The sequence below is a fragment of the Salmo trutta genome, chromosome 7 (genome assembly GCF_901001165.1).
Source record: "Salmo trutta chromosome 7, fSalTru1.1, whole genome shotgun sequence".
Lineage (NCBI taxonomy): Eukaryota > Metazoa > Chordata > Actinopteri > Salmoniformes > Salmonidae > Salmo > Salmo trutta.
In genome coordinates this window covers 20,736,174-20,744,923 of record NC_042963.1, presented here as the reverse complement: position 1 = coordinate 20,744,923, position 8,750 = coordinate 20,736,174, and the positions used below count along the sequence as shown (strand labels likewise).

Below are 8,750 nucleotides of genomic sequence, written 5' to 3'. Positions count from 1 at the left end.
CCTGATCTTTTGCCTCAAAATTGCTGTTTCCTTCTCCAGCAAATCACTGGAATCGGGGCCTGGTCAGGTGTCTACAGTATATCCCTCACGTCTGACTCATTGAAGAAGAACCCCTCGTCCAATTTGAGGTGAATAATCCCAGTTCTGATGTCCAGAAGCTCTTTTCGGTCATAAGAGACGGTAGCAGCAACAAAATGTACAAAACTAGTTACGAACAACACAAAAAAACAAAGAAAATCATATGCTTGTTTGAGAGCCGATAAGACGGCAGCCCTACCCTCCGGCGTCATCATCATGTTGCGTTAGCTGATGGCAGAGTCAAGATTTGGCGTAAGCAGCATGAGTCCAAGGCCCCATCCTGCCTGGTGTCAACGATACAGGCTGGTGGTGTAATGCTGTGGGAAATGTCTCCCTGGCACACATTAGGTCCCTTGATACCAACTGAGCAACGTTTCCATGCCCCTAAGAATTCAGGCTGTTCTGGAGGTAAAGGGGAGTCTGACCTGGTACTAGATGAGTGTACCTAATAAACTGGCCACTGAGTGTATATCTAGTCATATCACATGCCTGGGATACTATAGGCTACAGCAAAAGCAGAAAGCTTACTCTTAATTTTCAGAATGTATATGATACAGTACCCTATCTTCAGGTTGTATTACTCTGGAGACCCCTCCCTTGTTGACGCCCATTACCAGCACAACTCCCTCCCACCAAACTGTAGGCTACCTCCCATAATACGATACAATGAAATGATAAAATAGAGGTCGCGCGCGCTCAGAAGTTTACACCTATTAACACGAAAAATACCAAGCTGGTGGCTGGTGACGTGACACAAAGCTCTCAAATACGCAATATTCTGGAGAAAAAAAAAGAAAGGAAATTTGGATTCTCTACTAGTTGACACCTGTACTGAGTAAGATTTATATTGAAGAAGCTAACCAGGGGGTGCCGTTTGGAAAGCAGTCACATTGTCATTCGTGGAAAGAGAATTAGTATGGGTTTGAGTGCGGTAGTGTATTTGTAAGCAGACGGAGCGCACGCCTTCCTCATTAGAAAAGGTATCGGGAGCTGGACTACAGGAGTGGATTCAAGCAACAGTGGAGGTAAACCCGTTTGATAACGTTACTCACACTTTACATACGAGGGCATAGATTATATCGTCTATGGCAAGTACCAAATCTACCTAACTGTCCCTGTGCACGGCTAATGGCATCAAGTCGAATGTCAAATCGCTCTTTCAAGCTGCTGTCTCGCTGCATAGCGTTGAATGGCACATCTATCGTGGCCGTTCAATTCCAACACACAGACTCTTGGTAGGGTAGTAACGTTATTACGTCGAGAAAATAACGTGACAACATTCAGGTTATCTTTAGGTTTGCTTTGTGTGGTCGAAAACCACTAGCTCAGTCACCCAAACAGGCTCGAAAAATCATCGTTTTCACCCCTTTGCCTTTGATTATGTCATGATTGCGGTTTTAAAACAGAAACGTAACACATTTTCCCCAAAACTGTTAGGTACTAGGTCGGTTAGATTTGTTGACCCCACCTATCAAACGTGTAACGTTATAATAATACAGTGTCACATTCTCAATGGACAAGCAACAGTGAACGTGACGCATTTGGTTTAGTTACTTTTTATCTGACTAGTTGCCTTCCATGTCGTGGGGGGTGGGGGTGTAATTACTCTTTGACTTGTATTGTTACACATGTAGCCACTGCGTTATTTGCCACTGGTCAACAGGGCTTATTCAGTGTGGTTGCGTTTGGTGTATGGAGATGCTTGCAGGATGGGCATCATAAGCGTTTTGATGAGGGGGAAACGGCACTTTCCAGAGCAACAATGTATTCATTATCTATAGTAACTATATTATAGCATCATGCCATTTTATTGTAAGGAACCATGTCCATACTCTACAAAGCACATGGGTTAGTTTAACATTTTTTGATATTAACCTGAACCCCCAAGGAGCCTTAAAGGGGAAAACCATCAAGCTATTCAGCAAAGAGCGCAATAGGTGACTGCAGAAGGAGATCTCCAAACTTGGCCTACCTCTATAGGGAATATGGTACCTTAGTCCTAGCTTGTATTCTGCTCTACACTGTGTCAATGTCTCATAGTGAGGGAAGACATGGTCATAGAGACCCACATTCCCCAACAACTCTTAATTGGCGACATTGAGCAACAGTCCTCTCAAAGCCCATGTCGAGTCGCTATGGGCCTTGGTCAATCCTCATGAAATACCACAGTGATGTCATTCTCAGCAGGGAAGACAGGCTAAAGTTGTTATGGCGTGGAGAGGTGACACCTCAACAAAGGTTACATGCAACTGTATCAACACTAGGACTGTCCCCGACTAAACAATTATCATGGTTGGTTGAGAGTAGTCTGTTCTTTCGACCTATTAGTCAACATTTTTTAACACATATTTTTCCCTAAATAGACACTCTATGTGTTAATAAAATCAACCAGATGTAGGCTACTGAGCTTGTCTGATGCTTTTACCACACTGTGATTAAATAATTAAGGCACACCAATGACTCGAGGGAGCCAGAGATCAAGATCGCCTAACCAGAATAAAAAAACCTGTTCCCGATTTTCCCCCACCTCCCCCCTCCTCCAGCAGCTGCTGGCCTTGGCAGGTTCTGCCATTTAAGCTCCTGAAGTTGTCGGTAATAGGCTACACCAAGGGTCGGCATCCTTTTCCATTTGGAGTGCCAATTTATCTTAACATTTATACTGATCTGCATGCCAGTTATGATTGTCATATGCACATTTTCGTGGAACAGTTTCATTTATAATACTCTTCCTATATCAAAATTCCAAAAGTGACTCTATTGCCATTAGAAACAATGTAAAAATAGCCTACATAAAGCCAACAAATAAAAACATTGAAGCCTGCAGGTAGAAAATATCCTGATAATAAATATCCTATAAATCACATTGGCTACGCATGGCCTGTCTGTAAGGAACTTGAAACATTGTATCAACTTAGTCTTGCCTGAAGCTTACACTTGCAAAATTGTATAAAATATTCTGCGCCCTCAGTTTCCAGTGCCATTGATCTCCGGACAGACACAGCTGTAGGCTATTTGAGCAAGGGATAAAAAGTAATCAAGTAGGCCTATTTTATGACGTTTCCACCGGATCAGAGTATTACATTTTTTCCCCCCTTTCACACCAAGTGGTTATCGAAAGAGCTGGAACGATTTTTCAAATAGGCTACGTTGAGGAACTATTGTCATCCTCAATGACTTTGAGAAGCTCCACAGTGGTGTTGCGTTAAGACAATCAGAAATACTATCAGATCCAAAAATGGGCACATTTTATAGGCCTACATTTGGATGCAGGCCAGGTAGCCTAGGCCAACTTCTATGCATAATCAGGTGCGAGTCCTTACTCAGCATTGACCGGAGTTCTACAAATAAAATACAATACAATGAATACATTGACAACTCGTAAATGGAATGAAATAAACCAAAACTTGTTCCTCACAAGTGTAGCCTAGGTTGTGCGGTCCGCAAACAACGTGTCCACTCCGACAATAAGAACGGTAAAATACTAATAATAATATTAGCGGAATTAGTGGTAAATGTACAACTGGTGATACTGGTGTGCCATCCTGCGGCCTCCAATGGATTAGTCCACCGAGACATGCATGAATCAGACAGGTGTCCATCTTTTTTTTATATTCAGCAGAAAAATCCAGGACACTGTCTTTCAAAGGTAATTCATAAAAATCCAAATAACTTCACAGATCTTCATTGTAAAGGGTTTAAACACTGTTTCCCATGCTTGTTCAATGAACCATAAACAAATAATGAACATGCACCTGTGGAATGGTCGTTAAGAGACTAACAGCTTACAGACGGTAGGCAATTAAGGTCACAGTTATAAAAACTTAGGACACTAAAGAGGCCTTTCTACTGACTCTGAAAAACACCAAAAGAAAGGTGCCCAGGGTCCCTGCTCATCTGCGTAAACGTGTCTTAGGCATGCTGCAAGGAGGCATGAGGACTGCAGATGTGGCCAGGGCAATAAATTGCAATGTCCGTACTGTGAGATGCCTAACACAGCGCTACAGGAAGACAGGACGGACAGCTGATCATCCTCGCAGTGGCAGACCACATGTAACAACACATGCACCGGATCGGTACATCCGATCATCACACCTGCGTGACGGGTACAGGATGGCAACAACAACTGCCCGAGTTACACCAGGAACGCATAATTCCTCCATCAGTGCTCAGACTGTCCGCAATAGGCTGAGAGAGGCTGGACTGAGGGCTTGTAGGCCTGTTGTAAGGCAGGTCCTCACCAGACATCACCGGCAACAACGTAGCCTATGGGCACAAACCCACCGTTGCTGGACCAGACAGGACTGGCAAAAAGTGCTCTTCACTGACGAGTCGCGGTTTTGTCTCACCAGGGGTGGTGGTCGGATTCGCATTTATCGTCAAAGCAATGAGCGTTACACTGAGGCCTGTACTCTGGAGAGGGATTGAGGTGGAGGGTCTGTCATGGTCTGGGGCGGTGTGTCACAGCATAATCGGACTGAGCTTGTTGTCATTGCAGGCAATCTCAATGCTGTGCGCTACAGGGAAGACATCCTCCTCCCTCTTGTGGTACCCTTCCTGCAGGCTCATCCTGACATGACCCTCATGACAATGCCACCAGCCATACTGCTCGTTCTGTGTGTGATTTCCTGCAAGACAGGAATGTCAGTGTTCTGCCATGGCCAGCGAAGAGCCTGGATCTCAATCCCATTGAGCACGTCTGTGTCCTGTTGGATCGGAGGGTGAGGGCTAGGGCCATTCCCCCCAGAAATGTCTGGGAACTTGCAGGTGCCTTGGTGGAAGAGTGGGGTAACATCTCACAGCAAGAACTGGCAAATCTGGTGCAGTCCATGAGGAGGAGATGCACTGCAGTACTTAATGCAGCTTGTGGCCACACCAGATACTGACTGTTACTTTTGATTTTGACCCTCCCTTTGTTCAGGGACACATTATTCCATTTCTGTTAGTAACATGTCTGTGAAACTTGTTAAGTTTATGTCTGTTGTTGAATCTGTTATGTTCATATAAATATTTACACATGTTAAGTTTGCTGAAAATAAACAGTTGACAGTGAGAGGACATTTATTTTTTTGCTGAGTGTGTATGTATGTTTTTATTTTAATTTTATTTCACCTTTATTTAACCAGGTAGGCAAGTTGAGAACAAGTTCTCATTTACAATTGCGACCTGGCCAAGATAAAGCAAAGCAGTTCGACACATACAACAACACAGAGTTACACATGGAGTAAAAGAAACATACAGTAGAAAAATAAGTCTATATACAATGTGAGCAAATGAGGTGAGATAAGGGAGGTAAAGGCAAAAAGGCCATAGTGGCAAAGTAAATGCAATATAGCAAGTAAAACACTGGAATGGTAGATTTGTAGTAGAAGAAAGTGCAAAGTAGAAATAATGGGGTGCAAAGGAGCTAAATAAATAAATAAATACAGTAGGGGAAGAGGTAGTAGTTTGGGCTAAATTATAGATGGGCTATGTACAGGTGCAGTGATCTGTGAGCTGCTCTGACAGCTGGTGCTTAAAGCTAGTGAGGGAGATAAGTGTTTCCAGTTTCAGAGATTTTTTGTAGTTCGTTCCAGTCATTGGCAGTAGAGAACTGGAAGGAGAGACGGCCAAAGGAGGAATTGGCTTTGGGGGTGACCAGAGAGATATACCTGCTGGAGCGTGTGCTACAGGTGGGTGCTGGTATGGTGACCAGTGAGCGGAGATAAGGGGGGACTTTACCTAGCAGGGTCTTGTAGATGACCTGGAGCCAGTGGGTTTGGCGACGAGTATGAAGCGAGGGCCATCCAACGAGAGCGTACAGGTCGCAGTGGTGGGTAGTATATGGGGCTTTGGCTGGCACTGTGATAGACTGCATCCAGTTTGTTGAGTAGGGTATTGGAGGCTATTTTGTAAATGACATCGTCGAGGATCGATAGGAGTCAGTTTTACGAGGGTATGTTTGGCAGCATGAGTGAAGGATGCTTTGTTGCGAAATAGGAAGCCAATTCTAGATTTAACTTTGGATTGGAGATGTTTGATGTGAGTCTGGAAGGAGAGTTTACAGTCTAACCAGACACCTAGGTATTTGTAGTTGTCCACATATTCTAAGTAAGAACCGTCCAGAGTAGTGATGCTGGACAGGCGGGCAGGTGCAGGCAGCGATCGGTTGAAGAGGATGCATTTGGTTTTAGTTGTATTTAAGAGCAGTTGGAGGCCACGGAAGGAGAGTTGTATGGCATTGAAGCTTGTCTGGAGGGTTGTTAAGTGTCCAAAGAAGGGCCAGAAGTATACAGAATGGTGTCGTCTGCGTAGAGGTGGATCAGAGACTCACCAGCAGCAAGAGCGACATCATTGATGTATACAGAGAAAAGAGTTGGCCCAAGAATTGAACCCTGTAGCACCCCCATAGAGACTACCAGAGGCCCGGACAACAGGCCCTCCGATTTGACACACTGAACTCTATCAGAGAAGTAGTTGGTGAATCAGGTGAGGCAATCATTTGAGAAACCAAGGCTATTGAGTCTGCCGATGAGGATGTGGTGATTGACAGAATCGAAAGCTTTGGCCAGGTCAATGAATACGGCAGCACAGTATTGTTTCTTATCGATGGCGGTTACGATATCGTTTAGGACCTTGAGCGTGGCTGAGGTGCACCCATGACCAGCTCTGAAACCAGATTGCATAGCGGAGAAGGTGCGGTGGGATTCGAAATGGTCGGGAATCTGTTTGTTGACTTGGCTTTCGAAGACCTTAGAAAGGCAGGGTAGGATAGATATAGGTCTGTAGCAGTTTGGGTCAAGAGTGTCCCCTCCTTTGAAGAGGGGGATGACAGCAGCTGCTTTCCAATCTTTTGGAATCTCAGACGACACGAAAGAGAGGTTGAACAGGCTAGTAATAGGGGTTGCAACAATTTCGGCAGATAATTTTAGAAAGAAAGGGTCCAGATTGTCTAGCCCGGCTGATTTGTAGGGGTCCAGATTTTGTAGCTCTTTCAGAACATCAGCTGAATGGATTTGGGAGAAGGAGAAATGGGGAAGGCTTGGGTGAGTCGCTGTGGGGTTGCAGTGCTGTTGACTGCGGTAGAGGTAGCCAGGTGGAAAGCATGGCCAGCTGAGAAAAATGCTTATTGAAATTCTCAATTATAGTGGGTTTATCGGTGGTGATAGTTTCCTATCCTCAGTGCAGTGGGCAGCAGGGAGGAGGTGTTCTTATTCTCCATGGACTTTACAGTGTCCCAGAACTTTTTAGAGTTTGTTGCAGGAAGCAAATTTCTGCTTGAAAAAGCTAGCCTTGGCTTTTCTGACTACCTGTTAATATTGTTTCTAACTTCCCTGAAAAGTTGCATATCACGGGGGCTGCTCGACGCTAATGCAGAATGCCACAGGAAGTTTTTGTGTTGGTTAAGAGCAGTCAAGTCTGGAGAGAACCAATGGCTATATCTGTTCCTGGTTCTAAATTTCTTGAATGGGGCATGTTTATTTAAGATGGAGAGGAAGGCATTTAAGTTTTTTTTTTTTAAATAACCAGGCATCCTCTACTGATGGGATGAGGTCAATATCCTTCCAGGATACCCGGGCCAGGTCGATTAGAAAGGCTTGCTCGCTGAAATGTTTCAGGGAGCGTTTGACAGTGATGAGTGGGTCGCTGACCCATTACGGATGCAGGCAATGAGGCTGAGATCTTGGTTGAAAACAGCAGAGGTGTATTTAGAGGGCGAGTTGGTTAGGATGATATCTATGAGGGTGCCCGTGTTTACGGCTTTGGGATGGTACCTGGTGGGTTCATTAATAATTTGTGTGAGATTGAGGGCATCAAGCTTGGATTGTAGGATGGCTGGGGTGTTAAGCATGTCCCAGTTTAGGTCACCTAGCAGCACGAGCTCTGAAGATAGATGAAGGCACCTCCGTACCTTCAGGCTCTGATCAGGCCCTACACCCAAACAAGGGCACTGCGTTCATCCACCTCTGGCCTGCTCGCCTCCCTACCTCTGAGGAAGCACAGTTCCCGCTCAGCCCAGTCAAAACTGTTCGCTGCTCTGGCACCCCAATGGTGGAACAAGCTCCCTCACGACGCCAGGACAGCGGAGTCAATCACCACCTTCCGGAGACACCTGAAACCCCACCTCTTTAAGGAATACCTGGGATAGGATAAAGTAATCCTTCTAACCCCCCCCCCTTAAAAGATTTAGATGCACTATTGTAAAGTGGTTGTTCCACTGGATATCATAAGGTGAATGCACCAATTTGTAAGTCGCTCTGGATAAGAGCGTCTGCTAAATGACTTAAATGTAAATGTAAATATGGTGTCCAGAGCACAGCTGGGGGCCGAGGGTGGTCTATAGCAGGCGGCAACGGTGAGAGACTTGTTTTTAGATAGATGGATTTTTAAAAGTAGAAGTTCAAATTGTTTGGGTACAGACCTGGATAGTAGGACAGAACTCTGCAGGCTATCTCTGCAGTAGATTGCAACACCGCCCCCTTTGTCCGTTCTATCTTGTCTGAAAATGTTGTAGTTAGGAATGAAGATTTCAGAGTTTTTGGTGGACTTCCTCAGCCAGGATTCAGACACGGCTAGGACATCCGGGTTGGCAGAGTGTGCTAAAGCAGTGAATACAACAAACTTAGGGAGGAGGCTTCTAATGTTAACATGCATGAAACCAAGGCTATTACGGTTACAGAAGTCATCAAAAGAGA

General features: G+C 44.9%; 1 protein-coding gene across 1 annotated transcript in view; it reads left to right on the top strand.

The window, feature by feature from the left end:
* Window positions 1-676: 676 nt before the first annotated feature.
* The window catches only part of myo9ab (myosin IXAb), a 234,826-nt gene continuing 226,752 nt past the window's right edge, over window positions 677-8,750 (top strand). Inside the window, exon 1 of the mRNA XM_029758347.1 lies at window positions 677-1,103. The gene's annotated coding sequence lies outside the window, so the exon portion shown is untranslated. The remainder of the gene's footprint in view (window positions 1,104-8,750) is intronic.